The following is a 16468-nucleotide window of genomic DNA, read 5'->3' as shown; positions in this document are numbered from 1 at the left end:
ATAGTTTAGTGGCAGTGTAGACCAATTCTTCCGCTCCCATATTTTCAAAATAAAAGCACCCTAAAATCTAGTAACGCAGTTTAACACCTAATCAGGATAAACGGTACTCAGATATTTTGTAACAGTAGAAATACTACAGTGTAAAACGACTTTGTGACAAGTAAAAGTCCTTCATAGATAATCTTACTTGAGTAAAAGTATACGAGTATTGGCATCAAAATACCCAAAGTAAAAGTAGCCTACTTATTGTGCGTAATAAAATATCCCATTTTAGAATAATAATATACTGAATTATTATTCACGCATTTATTTGTTCATCACAGCTGGTAAAGGTGGAGAATATTGAATTACTTCATATAATATATTGCTGCACCATATCTTAACCTACAATTTTGTATCATAGTTTATGTTTTGCCAATAACCTGAATCTGTAAAATAAAACTCCTTTCGTCCAAAATAATGTAGTGGAGTAAAAAGTACAATCTTGGATTCCAAATTGTAGTGGAGTAGATGTATAAAGCAGCATCAAATACAATTAAGCACCCCAAAATCTTTCTTACGTACAATAATTTACTGGACGTTCTTCACTAGATTACACCTCTCCGAAAACCTTTCAGAGCATTAAACCCCATGATGGCGAAAGCAATTGAAGGCAAATAACGGACAGAGAAACCATTAAAAAAGAAAACCGCTTTCGAATGCCTTTTATTTTGAAGTCAAATAGAGTTTGGGACTCAACCGGAAACCACTCGACACTTCATTGTTCAACTTGATGAAGCAGTTTGTTCTTTGTTGCCTAGCAACGGAAGAAAGAAAAATGGCTGCATTACACACTTCATAAAACATACTTGACGGTTCAAAATTTCGAAAAATACATTTAAACAAAGCAGATAAACATTCGTTAACTATGCATGCAAATAAGGATAAGGCACTGGCCTTGTAATCCAGGGATGTATACAGTATATGGTCGAGTCCCATCTGGGGTGGTATGGTATGTTTGAAAATGGTTTATACAAAAGTCAACTTCAATGCATCGTAAGTGAGATATTGTGTGAGTGATTACTCACATGGACAAATATTAAAGTTTTTTAATTACTTGCGAGTCCATTACTACGAGAATTGAAGGAATGTATGACTCATGCGAAAATATCAGCACACTAGCACTGGGTATTAATGCTTTAGTATGGGCCATTGCACCATGCCATTTACTTGTGCCTGTATACATGTTGACATTTGGCAGATTTTGTATTTTGTACATGTGCATACATTGTGCAATATTATTGCAGACAAGCAAAAGAAACAAGACAGTTTTATGAATAATCAGCCATCTTTATTGATTTCTCAGCTTAGTGCAGTTTCATTCATATAGTCCAACATCAACTTCCTCGGGGAAGTTAACAATCTGTACAGCATCCTACAGCCTCTGTCCTTTGACACAAAGGAGATAAAAGAAACATCAGGATGATCTGAGGACAGAGACGTGCAACAAAAGCATTGTGCATTTCTCATGAGTTTCTTCTCGACTTGAGACCAGTCTTTAGTGGTCGTCTGGTCACAACACCCCTAACAGGAAACAAGAGAAAAACGTTTAAACATTTCAATAAGCACCCCGTTTAAACATTTTCAAATGTATCAGACCTCTTCCAAAAACACAAATCTGAAAATAATTTGGTAAACATGGTAGGAAAACTCAGAATTTGGTATTGAGAAAAATTATAGGTAAAAAAAAAAGAAAGGTGGAAATATTCTACATTTAAAAAAATAAAATAAAAATAGTAGAGAGATAATGTTATTATCACTCCAGCAAAAGCATAATAACTCACCTCCTCCGAATCTCCTGTAGATGTAGAGAACAGGCGTGACTTCATAAGCTACCAGGAGATGTCAGACCTCTCCCTCCAGAGAGGCATCCTGAGTCACAGACACCACACCTGCAAATCATTCAAATGTTCAGCCACCAAATTAAATAGTCACAGCACAGTAAAAAAAAAAGCAAAGGGGAGATAAAACGTGCAACTTGTCTGGTAGCTAAGCAGCCTATAGTTTGCTGACAGGAAATTTTGCCACACAAGGCTTCAAATCAGCTGATCTAAGTTTCATAACAGCCCCTGGGGCAAAGCATGACTGTCTTCAAATGTGGCTTCTACTCAATCATCTTTTCCCTGTGAAAGACACCAGTTAAGCTAACAGCAGACAGCCTAACAATGTGCCTGCACATGGGCCTAATCCCTTCACTATAGAATCTGCTGATTCATTGAACCCATTACAACTGAAGTAACCTGAGGCAGTGCTTTGTGGGTTGCAAATGGAAACTTGCTGCCATTTGCTCTGAAGAAACGGGTAAACAAATATTATAAAAGATGTAGTGCAACTGTGAAAAAAGAAAAGCCCCCTTGTATTAAACGTTTAAATGTGGCTCAGGTCACTATCAAACTCCAGTCATGGGACAGCAGTCCTACTGATGTTAGCGAAAACCCGGCCATGTTACTGTGGCACACTTCGACACCCAAACACAGACGAGATCAGTGCCAGGCTTTAATGGTGTGCTGCATGTTTACTGCAATGCGTTTTGAGTGGCATGCTCTTGCTTTAACCAAACATCTAGACATTTATGATATGGTCCTACTTTTACAATTAAACGTGCAACATAAAGCTTTGTCAGACCTGCTCTGTATTCCTGGAGGAGAGGATGCCAACATGCCCAGGTTCAAGAGGCACCAAATGGCTCTGGCTGTTCCCAGGTCTTCATCACATTGTTAAGTACACACTACCTGGAGAGGAAAACACACAATGAAGCTTGACACATAGCAACAGAGTTTGGGGATCGGATAATTAGCCAGTCTACTATCAAGGTCAAGCTTTTTCTTCAATTTTATGAATTTATTTTGTTTTCAGATCTGACCTATTGTAATCATCCCACTACCCAGTTATTTGAGTCAGTATCGGGGCATTTCTTCAAATCATTACTATTTTTTGTAAACTTTTTTTTTTTTTTTCTTTTTTTAATGTATATTCCTGCCCTACAATGTTCAAATGTGGCTCAGGTCACTATCAAACTCCAGTCATGGGACAGCAGTCCTACTGATGTTAGCGAAAACCCGGCCATGTTACTGTGGCACACTTCGACACCCAAACACAGACGAGATCAGTGCCAGGCTTTAATGGTGTGCTGCATGTTTAATGCTATGGAATACAATTTAAAGTCTATCAAAGTAGTGTCAAACTAACAGTGAAACGAGAGTACTGAATTGATCCATGTTTGAATGCTTATATTTTCAACTTTCATGTGGAAGACAAAGATAGTCTAATTTGCATTTAGTTTTTTGTGGCATGCTCTTGCTTTAACAAAACACATCAAGTACAAATTGATGTAATGGTCCTACTTTAGGACAGACCTACTTTTATAATAAAACATGCAACATAAAGCTTTGTGCATATACAGTACAGACCTGCTCTGTATTCCTGGAGGAGAGGATGCCAACATGCCCAGGTTCAAGAGGCACCAAATGGCTCTGGCTGTTCCCAGGTCTTCATCACATTGTTAAGTACACACTACCTGGAGAGGAAAACACACAATGAAGCTTGACGCATAGCAACAGAGTTTGGGGATCGGATAATTAGCCAGTCTACTATCAAGGTCAAGCTTTTTCTTCAATTTTATGAATTTATTTTGTTTTCAGATCTGACCTATTGTAATCATCCCACTACCCAGTTATTTGAGTCAGTATCGGGGCATTTCTTCTAATCATTACTATTTTTTGTAAACTTTAATTTTGTAAATGTATATTCCTGCCCTCCAACGTTCAAATGTGGCTCAGGTCACTATCAAACTCCAGTCATGGGACAGCAGTCCTACTGATGTTAGCGAAAACCCGGCCATGTTACTGTGGCACACTTCGACACCCAAACACAGACGAGATCAGTGCCAGGCTTTAATGGTGTGCTGCATGTTTAATGCTATGGAATACAATTTAAAGTCTATCAAAGCAAATACCAGCATTAAAACAAGGCTAGCTTGTCCTGTGATTTGAACTTAAGTGCAATTGCATAAGATAAAACTAACAGTGAAACGAGAGTACAGAGTCCTTTCATGTAGAAGACAAAGATAGTCTAATTTGTGTTTTTTTTAGGCATGCTCTTGATTAAACAAAACACATCAAGTACAAATTGATGTAATGGTCCTACTTTATGACAGAACTACTTTTATAATAAAACATGCAACATAAAGCTTTGTGCCTATACAGACCTGCTCTGTATTCCTGGAGGAGAGGATGCCAACATGCCCAGGTTCTAGAGGCACCAAATGGCTCCGGCTGTTCCCAGGTCTGCATCACGGTATAAAGTACACACTACCTGGAGAGGAAAACACAATGAAGCTCGACACACAGCTTGGTCATCCGATTAGCCATTCTACTGGCAAGGTCAAGCTTTTGCTTAAACGTTATGAATGCATTTCTTTATTCAGATAGGCCCCATTGTAATCGTACCACTATCCAGTTATTTGAGTCAGTATATTCTCGCACTTTAAAGTTAAAATGTGGCTCAGGTCACTATCAAACTCCAGTCATGGGACAGCAGTCCTACTGATGTTAGCGAAAACCCGGCCATGTTACTGTGGCACACTTCGACACCCAAACACAGACGAGATCAGTGCCAGGCTTTAATGGTGTGCTGCATGTTTAATGCTATGGAATACAATTTAAAGTCTATCAAAGTAGTGTCAAACTAACAGTGAAACGAGAGTACTGAATGCTTATATTTTCAACTTTCATGTGGAAGACAAAGATAGTCTAATTTGCATTTAGTTTTTTGTGGCATGCTCTTGCTTTAACAAAACACATCAAGTACAAATTGATGTAATGGTTCTACTTTAGGACAGACCTACTTTTATAATAAAACATGTAACATAAAGCTTTGTGCATATACAGTACAGACCTGCTCTGTATTCCTGGAGGAGAGGATGCCAACATGCCCAGGTTCAAGAGGCACCAAATGGCTCTGGCTGTTCCCAGGTCTTCATCACATTGTTAAGTACACACTACCTGGAGAGGAAAACACACAATGAAGCTTGACACATAGCAACAGAGTTTGGGGATCGGATAATTAGCCAGTCTACTATCAAGGTCAAGCTTTTTCTTCAATTTTATGAATTTATTTTGTATTCAGATCTGACCTATTGTAATCATCCCACTACCCAGTTATTTGAGTCAGTATCGGGGCATTTCTTCGAATCATTACTATTTTTTTTAAATGTATATTCCTGCCCTCCAACGTTCAAATGTGGCTCAGGTCACTATCAAACTCCAGTCATGGGACAGCAGTCCTACTGATGTTAGCGAAAACCCGGCCATGTTACTGTGGCACACTTCGACACCCAAACACAGACGAGATCAGTGCCAGGCTTTAATGGTGTGCTGCATGTTTACTGCTATGGAATACAATTTAAAGTCTATCAAAGCAAATACCAGCATCAAAACAAGGCTAGCTTGTCCTGTGATTTGAACTTAAGTGCAATTGCATAAGATAAAACTAACAGTGAAACGAGAGTACAGAGTCCTTTCATGTAGAAGACAAAGATAGTCTAATTTGTGTTTTTTTTAGGCATGCTCTTGATTAAACAAAACACATCAAGTACAAATTGATGTAATGGTCCTACTTTATGACAGAACTACTTTTATAATAAAACATGCAACATAAAGCTTTGTGCCTATACAGACCTGCTCTGTATTCCTGGAGGAGAGGATGCCAACATGCCCAGGTTCTAGAGGCACCAAATGGCTCCGACTGTTCCCAGGTCTGCATCACGGTATAAAGTACACACTACCTGGAGAGGAAAACACAATGAAGCTCGACACACAGCTTGGTCATCCGATTAGCCATTCTACTGGCAAGGTCAAGCTTTTGCTTAAACGTTATGAATGCATTTCTTTATTCAGATAGGCCCCATTGTAATCGTACCACTATCCAGTTATTTGAGTCAGTATCGGTGCATTTCTTCATTTGCAATTCGTTTTGGAAACTATTGTTATTTAAAAAAAAAAAAAAAAGTATATTCTCACACTTTAAAGTTAAAATGTGGCTCAGGTCACTATCAAACTCCAGTCATGGGACAGCAGTCCTACTGATGTTAGCGAAAACCCGGCCATGTTACTGTGGCACACTTCGACACCCAAACACAGACGAGATCAGTGCCAGGCTTTAATGGTGTGCTGCATGTTTAATGCTATGGAATACAATTTAAAGTCTATCAAAGTAGTGTCAAACCAACAGTGAAACGAGAGTACTGAATTGATCCATGTTTGAATGCTTATATTTTCAACTTTCATGTGGAAGACAAAGATAGTCTAATTTGCATTTAGTTTTTTGTGGCATGCTCTTGCTTTAACAAAACACATCAAGTACAAATTTATGTAATGGTTCTACTTTAGGACAGACCTACTTTTATAATAAAACATGCAACATAAAGCTTTGTGCCTATACAGACCTGCTCTGTATTCCTGGAGGAGAGGATGCCAACATGCCCAGGTTCAAGAGGCACCAAATGGCTCTGGCTGTTCCCAGGTCTTCATCACATTGTTAAGTACACACTACCTGGAGAGGAAAACACACAATGAAGCTTGACACATAGCAACAGAGTTTGGGGATCGGATAATTAGCCAGTCTACTATCAAGGTCAAGCTTTTTCTTCAATTTTATGAATTTATTTTGTTTTCAGATCTGACCTATTGTAATCATCCCACTACCCAGTTATTTGAGTCAGTATCGGGGCATTTCTTCAAATCATTACTATTTTTTGTAAACTTTAATTTTGTAAATGTATATTCCTGCCCTACAACGTTCAAATGTGGCTCAGGTCACTATCAAACTCCAGTCATGGGACAGCAGTCCTACTGATGTTAGCGAAAACCCGGCCATGTTACTGTGGCACACTTCGACACCCAAACACAGACGAGATCAGTGCCAGGCTTTAATGGTGTGCTGCATGTTTAATGCTATGGAATACAATTTAAAGTCTATCAAAGCAAATACCAGCATTAAAACAAGGCTAGCTTGTCCTGTGATTTGAACTTAAGTGCAATTGCATAAGATAAAACTAACAGTGAAACGAGAGTACAGAGTCATTTCATGTAGAAGACAAAGATAGTCTAATTTGTGTTTTTTTTAGGCATGCTCTTGATTAAACAAAACACATCAAGTACAAATTGATGTAATGGTCCTACTTTATGACAGAACTACTTTTATAATAAAACATGCAACATAAAGCTTTGTGCCTATACAGACCTGCTCTGTATTCCTGGAGGAGAGGATGCCACCATGCCCAGGTTCAAGAGGCACCAAATGGCTCCGGCTGTTCCCAGGTCTGCATCACGGTATAAAGTACACACTACCTGGAGAGGAAAACACAATGAAGCTCGACACACAGCTTGGTCATCCGATTAGCCATTCTACTGGCAAGGTCAAGCTTTTGCTTAAACGTTATGAATGCATTTCTTTATTCAGATAGGCCCCATTGTAATCGTACCACTATCCAGTTATTTGAGTCAGTATATTCTCGCACTTTAAAGTTAAAATGTGGCTCAGGTCACTATCAAACTCCAGTCATGGGACAGCAGTCCTACTGATGTTAGCGAAAACCCGGCCATGTTACTGTGGCACACTTCGACACCCAAACACAGACGAGATCAGTGCCAGGCTTTAATGGTGTGCTGCATGTTTAATGCTATGGAATACAATTTAAAGTCTATCAAAGTAGTGTCAAAGTAGTGTCAAACTAACAGTGAAACGAGAGTACTGAATGCTTATATTTTCAACTTTCATGTGGAAGACAAAGATAGTCTAATTTGCATTTAGTTTTTTGTGGCATGCTCTTGCTTTAACAAAACACATCAAGTACAAATTGATGTAATGGTTCTACTTTAGGACAGAACTACTTTTATAATAAAACATGCAACATAAAGCTTTGTGCATATACAGACCTGCTCTGTATTCCTGGAGGAGAGGATGCCAACATGCCCAGGTTCAATAGGCACCAAATGGCTCTGGCTGTTCCCAGGTCTCCATCACATTGTTAAGTACACACTACCTGGAGAGGAAAACACACAATGAAGCTTGACACATAGCAACAGAGTTTGGGGATCGGATAATTAGCAAGTCAACTATCAAGGTCAAGCTTTTTCTTCAATTTTATGAATTTATTTTGTATTCAGATCTGACCTATTGTAATCATCCCACTACCCAGTTATTTGAGTCAGTATCGGGGCATTTCTTCAAATCATTACTATTTTTGGTAAACTTTTATTTTTTTTAATGTATATTCCTGCCCTCCAACGTTCAAATGTGGCTCAGGTCACTATCAAACTCCAGTCATGGGACAGCAGTCCTACTGATGTTAGCGAAAACCCGGCCATGTTACTGTGGCACACTTCGACACCCAAACACAGACGAGATCAGTGCCAGGCTTTAATGGTGTGCTGCATGTTTACTGCAATGAAATACAACTTAAAATATACAAAAACAAGGCTAGCTATATATAATGTGACCTCAAGTGCAATTGCATAAGATAAAAACAAAGTCATCAAACTAACAGTGAAACGAGAACTGAATTGATCCATGTTTGTAAGCTTATATTTTCAACTTTCATGTGGAAGAAGACGATAGTCAAATTTGTGTTTAGTTTTTGATGGAATGCTCTTGCTTTAACAGAACATCTCGTACAAATTGGTGTAATGGTCCTACTTTTGGACAGACCTACTGTCATTAGGAAAGTGAAACAGGTTTTAATTATTTATGCTGGAATTGGTAAAGAATCATGAACTATTAGTCAAAACTCACTGTCAGTATCTTTTGCAGATGCTGCTCCATCTGAGAGCCAGGTTGGTTCCTGCTACAATGAAGGTCAGAACATCCTCCTCCTGCATCTACAGCACATCCAGACATCGTGTCTACTGAGTTATGAGTTTGATGGGAAAGCTGGAAGAAGAGAAAAAAGAAAAAGTTTTTAGATTTCGTTTTTAATTGTTGGGATCCATTCTCAAAGTCCCACTATCGAGTTATTTGAGTCAGTATGGGTCGACATCTTGATCTTTGTATTTCATCTTTGGTATTGTTTTGCAAACCATTGTCGTTTTTTTTAAAAGTGTATATATATATATACACACACACACACACACACACACATACATACATACATACATACATACATACATATATATACATACATACATACATACACACACACATTCCTGCTCTTTAAATGTTAAAATGTGGCACAGGTCACTATCAAACTCCAGTCATGGGACAGCAGTCCTAATGGTGTTAGCGAAAACCCGGCCATGTTACTGTGGCACACTTCGACACCCAAACACAGACGAGATCAGTGCAAGGCTTTAATGGTGTGCGTCTATATAACAGGGATGCAAACTCATCAGGTATGAAAAAGGTGACAAGGATCCGAGCCCCCCGACCCCACGGAATATCGGCTTTAAAATGAGGAATAACAGAGGATTTTAGCAGTCAGAACAACTAAAGCAGCAGTTAATAATAACAGAAACGCCAAAGAGTCACATCTAATAGAAATATATAAAAGCATTTATTTTAATTGTGTAGCAGTCAGTTTATAATGTTGGCAGCACTGTTGAGCATTTTGAAAATGTATTTTCATGCCTCTGTGCAAGGCTGTCTTTCTATCTTTATAGCCAGTGGTGTAAAGTAACTAAGTTCATAAACTCAAGTACTATACTTGGGTACAATTTTTAGATACTTGTACTTTATTTAAGTATTTCAATGTTTTGCTACTTTGTTCTTCTTCTCCTCTACAGTTCAGAGGTAAATGGTGTACTTTTACTCTACTACATGTATTGAATACCTTTAGTTACTTCACAGATGTGGATGAATGATGTGAAATATAATCAAGTGTTAAATCAGACTTTAGTTCCACCTGGAGTAAATTCACAAGCTACCCTGCAGTATACAAAGTCATTCAAACTAGCTGCACCTTTACCAGCTTTGATAACACTTTAATGATCAATCATTATAAAACATATCATATATATTATTCTGAAATGGACCAATCTGCACAATGACTACTTTTGCTGTTGCTACTTTAACTATATTTTGATGATAATACTTTTCTACTTTTACTTGAGGAACATTTTGAATGCAGGACTTTTACTGTAACAGAGTATTCCTACACTCTGGTACTTCTACTTTTACTCAAGTACAAGATCTGAGTACTTCTACTTGTACTCAAGAACAAGATCTGAGTACTTCTACTTGTACTCAAGTACAAGACCTGAGTACTTCAACTTGTACTCAAGAACAAGATCTGAGTACTTCTACTTTTACTCAAGTACAAGATACTTATACCACCTCCGTTTATAGGCTATGAAAGAAACTATTTGAAAACGAAGGCTAAAGCTAACGTTAGCAGATAGTGACAATGTATGCTAGTTAGCTAGCTCAACGATTCATTAAATAATATTGCGACAGAAACACTTTTCAGTGCACATCACGCTCTGCTGCTCCGAACACCCCGTTCTAACCAGCGGTCCAGTCTGTGCCACAGTGACTCTGGACCGCACAGTTAATATTAACGAACGCACCGTAGGTAATGTAGCTGCTGAAGCTAGACCCTCATCCCGGAGCAGCAGAGCCTTATTATACATCCATGATCAGAGCTGACAGGCAGGAAGACTTGTGCTCGCGCTTCATTATAATATATAAAAAAAGAACACCATGCGTGTCATGATGGCACATAACAGCTCGCGGCCGCAGATTATTCCGGGTCCCAGACCCCCCCCATACCCCAAACATATTTTTATTGCAGATCTACATGAATCACACAAACGACCTATTTTGGAATCAAAACGGCGAATTTCGCCGAAAGGTGACAAGTTTGCATCCCTGATATAAAAAGGGAAATCATTTTTAGCAAATTATTGGTAGTTTTTAAACATGTATTCCTGCCCAGGGACGATAGATGCAATTTAGCTAGTTAGTTATTTTTTACCACTGGCTCAAGAGTTGTGTTGTGCATGCCCCGTATATACATTAAACGCAATGCAGCCATTAAAGTGAGTTCATTAATGTATCCCTGCAGCATAGTTATAGCTTTTCTTACATGTTAATCCTTACAGAGTGTAATAATAAGACGGTAATTCAGTTATATTTCTCACCACGTGTACAAGACTTGCAGGGACCAGCGCCTCGCGGTCGAAAGGGAGCGAGACAGGAAGTGGCGTCGTTTTTATATATTTTAGTCTCTATGCCCCGAGTGCTGCCTGTCAGGTCCGCTGCGCACAGTACCAAGCCTGACTCTGAATTAATAACATAAATTAACTCTCATTCAACTGAATGATTTTGGTATCAAATATATATCCACTTTTGAGCGCGTTTATAAAAGCCTGGACTATTTGTTTTGTTTATATTTTGGAAGATAAATTACTCCTCTGTTTTATTTAGTTATTGTGTTAATTTCCCCAAAACTACATCCCATTCCTATTAAACCCATTTTTTAGTAAGTCAGATAAGTTACACATCACCTCCTGCATACAGTGCATTAGGCTGACCTTGTCAAAGGTCGTGTTGCCTAAAAATGTACTTTATTCCAGATGTTGTAATTTATGCAGCTACTGAGATTTGCAAAATATATGTTAATTTGTTTCAGTGTAGAAAAAAAATACTTGTTATGCTTTGATTGCTTTGTTTGTCTGAACGTACTTTTATTTCGACAGAGCTAATTTCACCAGCCTTCAGAGCTAATAGTTTCTATATCACCACATGGTCACAACCATGGATGTATAAAGAGAACACAACAGTGACAACAAACTATATGATCTGAAAGTCACTACCAACCATGGAAAGAGTTCAGCTGTTTTGTGAAATCCTCAATTAATTTGAATGGTCAGGTGAACATTTGTTGAAGAGACACCCAGATATTTGAATGTGACACTTTCCCCTCAGGCTCAGGTCATGTTTGGGAGGATGGACCAGCTTTAGCAAATTGCTGGTGATGGTGAAATGGAAATAATGTACCTGAGCTTATCGTTCTTTAGGAAAATGCAAGGACGCTTCACTGACTCCAGCTTAAGAATTGCGAACTCGTGTCGTGATTTATTTGCCTCTGGCTAGTGCTGGTCAAAGACAAAGTCAACTTCATTGTCAATCTTTCAGTTTGTGTGTACAAGGCAAGGCAAGGCAAGTTTATTTATACAGCACCTTTCAGGACACGGCAACCCAAAGTGCTTTACAAAACAAAATAAAAGACATTTATGAATAAATACAGTGGAAGCATATTATAAAAAGGCATTTAAAAACAGGCATTTTAAAAAGCAAAGATAATAAAATAAACACAAGAGATAGAGATTTCCCACAATTCCGAATACAAAAATACAAATATATATAAAAATCAGTGGCGAACCGTCAGGGCCTTCAAAAGAAATGCAACCAATCAGATATTTGTCTGGGTCTCTGGGTAGAATATCCTTCAACTATGGAAGCCTGTTTGCGCCACAGGAAAAAAAAAAAAAAATCCTGTAAGTCAATATATTGACTTAGCTATCTCAATATATTGTCTTACTATCTCAATATATTGATTTAGCTATCTCATTATATTGAGTTATATATATATTTTTTATTGAAACAATTATGTCAAATACAGAATAAGGCACATAGACATCAATGTTCATCATATAAGCGGTACAACTTTATATTAAGGTACACAAATTAACCATCAACTAGTTGTTAATTAACATGCATATTAGCAGTATATTGGCTCTTTATTAGTCTTTATAAAACACTTATTAATGCCTTATTCTACATGACCATATTCTACAAGTAATAGGCCATTAGTTGAGAGTTTTTCCTCAATAACCCTCTAATTAGTCCTTATTTATTGCAAGTAAGGAAGTTGTTGTACATGAGCTTTGGTCTTAATATACTCTCCTCAATATGTCTAAATAACTCAAAATTAGGTATTTCTATCTAAGAATATGTTCCCTAGTTTAAAGTGAAGTCTTGTTCATAATCAATAAGCTAGTAGTTTGACTCTAATTTACCTGAACAGGTTCCCTATTCTAAAGTTGCCTCCTCTTCACACTTTGTAAATACATTATAGCACACAACTACTGAAATTAACCTCAACAGTACATGAACAAAGTAGGCTCACGTTGAAATATCTGTTTTATTAATGAACCACTAAAGAGAGGTTCAGACACATACCAAAACATGTGAAGTTTCTCCAAGGCTGAGAACACATATGCAGCCTGTACCTTTTAATAAAACTGATTTTTAACAGAGTTTATGTATTTGTGATCATACTGTGTGACCTGCTTGTATGTACTTACACAATAGATGCACTGTTCTCTCTATGTGTTGTACTGTCTCAGTTTGAACATAGATTAAACAGCCAGCCAAACTCTTTTGAGAGCCAGGGAATGAGCAGCCATGCTCCTTTATTGACTTATTTGCAGTCCACTGACATTCAAACGGAGTGAAACTATAAAAATAATAAGTTACAAGGCACTTAATGATCTCATACATGCAAGTGTAACATACACAGATTACTTGTAGAATAAGGCATTAATAAGTGTTTTATAATGACTAATAAAGAGACAATATACAGCTAATATGCATGTTAATTAACAACTATTGATGGTGAATTTGTGTACCTTAATATCAAGTTGTACCGCTTATATGATGAACATTGATGTCTATGTGCCTTATTCTGTATTTGACATAATTGTTTCAATAAAAATAAAAATATATAACTCAATATATTGAGATAGCTAAGTCAATATATTGAGATAGTAAGTCAATATATTGAGATAGTAAGTCAATATATTGAGATAGTAAGTCAATATATTGAGATAGTAAGTCAATATATTGAGATAATAAGTCAATATATTGAGATATAAGTCAATATATTGAGATAGTAAGTCAATATATTGACATAGTAAGTCAATATATTGAGATATAAGTCAATATATTGAGATAGTAAGTCAATATATTGAGATAGTAAGTCAATATATTGAGATAGTAAGTCAATATATTGAGATAATAAGTCAATATATTGAGATAGCTAAGTCAATATATTGAGATAGTAAGTCAATATATTGAGATATAAGTCAATATATTGAGATAATAAGTCAATATATTGAGATAGTAAGTCAATATATTGAGATATAAGTCAATATATTGACTTACAGGATTTTCCTTTTTTTCCTGTGGCGCAAACAGGCTTCCATAGATAGTTCACTGGCTCGAGACAGAGGATCTAGAAAGATGAATGCGACGAAGCAATATGGAAACATTTTATATCACATTATTTTTGATTAAATTCCATAAAGATTACATATTGATATTTTGACGATAAAGTGTTGTGCATTAAAAAAATTGAATAATTGTTGACAAATGTGAGAATAATGACTAGGAGGATAAAGCCAATCCATAGAGCAGCTAGAACAGTCTGGTCATTTCAAAAAAGTACATCACTTTAATGTAATGCAGCCTATATAATCGGGAAAAGACAACACTTTGTATTTCATATTAGGATATCAACACTGAAAGACAATTTCCATTATTATATCACAATATTGATATAATATTGACATTGTGGGTCAAGCGCCCTCCTCAGTAAGAAATCTACATTTCCACTCATTGCATGCTGGGACATTCACCGTGACACCACAAGGCTGATAATTGAATGAGAGGCAATCTATATGTTTCATTATCAACTGCAGCAGCACCAGCAAAGGACACACACTAAATTGCATCCCTAGCCTTCAATATTTTGCTTAACATTTGATCTAAATCCTCATAAACACACATTCATCTTTACCAGTAGGTGATTTTTATTTTATTTTATTTAGCCTTTATTTATACAGGTGTAAAATCTCATTGAGACACAAGGTCTCATTTTCAAGAGAGACCTGTGATAAGTGGCCGAACCTTTAAATGAATATCTGTATGTCAGAAATGATCCAACATAGTCATTTCTAGATTCGGCCAGTTCTAAACAAAACTGGATGCATATACATAATTTCACTTCACTAGATTAAACGCTTGCTTTATTAGTGTGATTTCTACAACTCCTTTTTCTTTGGGGAACATGGGGAGAGAGTAGGGTTAACAGGCATCAAAGGTTCCCATCTATAGTTGAACCAATGATGTTTTAATCACATGGTTTATGTCTCAACCCATTTTGAAGTATGCATATCTTATGCAAAACAACTCCTTCAGCAGCAGGAGGCATTCACTGACCTATTAGGGAGAACAGAGGGACCACACTGAACACAGGATTCCCCTTCAACACATCACGCCTTGTACTCATCTCTACAATTATCTCTTACCACCATGGAGATTTTCTTCATTCAAATGCTCTTTATTGTGTGTGTGTCTGAGCAGATTGGAAAGCATGTTTATCCAGCAATTGGCGCTACATGGCCTGTAGCTCAACAGTATTGCAGAGATCATCACACTGATCTGACCCCCATCACTACACCATGGGAGGAAGAGAGTCTAAAAAATGCGTCAATCGGGAAACTGAGCGGTTATTTCTTCATTGGTCTCTACATGAATGGAACAACCTGGATGTGGTCTGGAGGAGGAGAAGCAACATACTTACCGTGGGCTGGTGGGCAACCATATAACTTAGGCTGGGAGACAGTTGCTCTTGTTTGTTTGCCCAGCTGCACTAATGGATGGCACAATGTCCATCCAACCCATCGTTGGAGTCATTTTTTATGCTTCAATCTGATCGTGTCTGAGTACAAGGCGAACTGGGAGCAGGCGATGTTGCACTGCAAACAGAATCACACAGCACTCACCAGCCTGACCTCTGAGACCGAGCACCTGTTGGCCTTGAGAGAGATCAAGCACGACAACATCACTGAGCGGGTGTGGATCGGCCTGCGTTACCTGGGGGACCACTGGCTGTGGGTGAATGGAGACCCTCTGCAGTACGAGGCCTGGCCCCAAGGAGACCAGGACCACCATTGTCCAATGTATAAACGCTGTGGAGCTTTAACCAAAGAGGGACTGTGGGAGAACTGGGACTGCAATGAACAACTCAACTTCATCTGCTATTAGGTCTCATTCATGATATTTCAGGTTTTAGCAGTGGCTGCAGGTTAAATGTTTGATTTTGTTTGAAAATGCTCAGTCCAAATAATACACGTCTTTTTACAGGACTTTAGTTTAACTTTATACTAAAACTGGCAATTGTATCATGACAACGTTTTTGTTTGTGATTTTAGCTTTAATTCGCATCTTGTTTGCGTCTGTGTGAATTTTAAGTGAATTTAGAAACTAAAGTGCCAGGTCGATATCTAACAATCCTCCAACTAAAATATTATTTGAAATGTTGAAAGGTTGTGAGAATGTAGGGCTGCTCGATTATGGCAAAAATCATTATCTCGATTATTTGGGTCAATAATTGATATCACGATTATTAAAAACAATTATCCATTTA

General features: G+C 37.6%; 1 long non-coding RNA gene and 10 other non-coding genes across 16 annotated transcripts; all 11 read right to left on the bottom strand.

Annotated features, from left to right (window-relative positions):
• Positions 1 to 1314: 1314 nt before the first annotated feature.
• Positions 1315 to 11220, bottom strand: LOC117482378. 6 transcript variants are annotated; one of them, XR_004555857.1, is made up of 12 exons: positions 11175 to 11220; positions 8833 to 8970; positions 7977 to 8083; positions 7282 to 7388; positions 6485 to 6591; positions 5718 to 5824; positions 4936 to 5042; positions 4247 to 4353; positions 3450 to 3556; positions 2665 to 2771; positions 1824 to 1931; positions 1315 to 1563 (listed from the first exon to the last, which is right to left on the bottom strand). It is a non-coding gene; the product is annotated as an uncharacterized LOC117482378 (long non-coding RNA). The 6 variants fall into 6 exon arrangements; XR_004555861.1 differs by having other exon boundaries at positions 5718 to 5820; XR_004555862.1 differs by lacking the exon at positions 2665 to 2771.
• Positions 2409 to 2550, bottom strand: LOC117482417. The gene has a single exon (XR_004555869.1). It is a non-coding gene; the product is annotated as a small nucleolar RNA SNORA62/SNORA6 family (small nucleolar RNA).
• Positions 3032 to 3173, bottom strand: LOC117482416. Its single transcript, XR_004555868.1, has one exon. It is a non-coding gene; the product is annotated as a small nucleolar RNA SNORA62/SNORA6 family (small nucleolar RNA).
• LOC117482415 lies at positions 3806 to 3947 on the bottom strand. The gene has a single exon (XR_004555867.1). It is a non-coding gene; the product is annotated as a small nucleolar RNA SNORA62/SNORA6 family (small nucleolar RNA).
• Positions 4534 to 4675, bottom strand: LOC117482414. Its single transcript, XR_004555866.1, has one exon. It is a non-coding gene; the product is annotated as a small nucleolar RNA SNORA62/SNORA6 family (small nucleolar RNA).
• LOC117482413 lies at positions 5277 to 5418 on the bottom strand. The gene has a single exon (XR_004555865.1). It is a non-coding gene; the product is annotated as a small nucleolar RNA SNORA62/SNORA6 family (small nucleolar RNA).
• On the bottom strand, positions 6072 to 6213 carry LOC117482430. Its single transcript, XR_004555881.1, has one exon. It is a non-coding gene; the product is annotated as a small nucleolar RNA SNORA62/SNORA6 family (small nucleolar RNA).
• Positions 6841 to 6982, bottom strand: LOC117482429. The gene has a single exon (XR_004555880.1). It is a non-coding gene; the product is annotated as a small nucleolar RNA SNORA62/SNORA6 family (small nucleolar RNA).
• On the bottom strand, positions 7569 to 7710 carry LOC117482428. Its single transcript, XR_004555879.1, has one exon. It is a non-coding gene; the product is annotated as a small nucleolar RNA SNORA62/SNORA6 family (small nucleolar RNA).
• Positions 8334 to 8475, bottom strand: LOC117482424. Its single transcript, XR_004555875.1, has one exon. It is a non-coding gene; the product is annotated as a small nucleolar RNA SNORA62/SNORA6 family (small nucleolar RNA).
• Positions 9260 to 9401, bottom strand: LOC117482418. Its single transcript, XR_004555870.1, has one exon. It is a non-coding gene; the product is annotated as a small nucleolar RNA SNORA62/SNORA6 family (small nucleolar RNA).
• Positions 11221 to 16468: the final 5248 nt, after the last annotated feature.

The sequence above is a fragment of the Trematomus bernacchii genome, unplaced genomic scaffold, assembly GCF_902827165.1.
Source record: "Trematomus bernacchii unplaced genomic scaffold, fTreBer1.1, whole genome shotgun sequence".
In the NCBI taxonomy this organism is placed as follows: Eukaryota; Metazoa; Chordata; class Actinopteri; order Perciformes; family Nototheniidae; genus Trematomus; species Trematomus bernacchii.
This window is presented reverse-complemented; position numbering and strand designations above follow the sequence as displayed.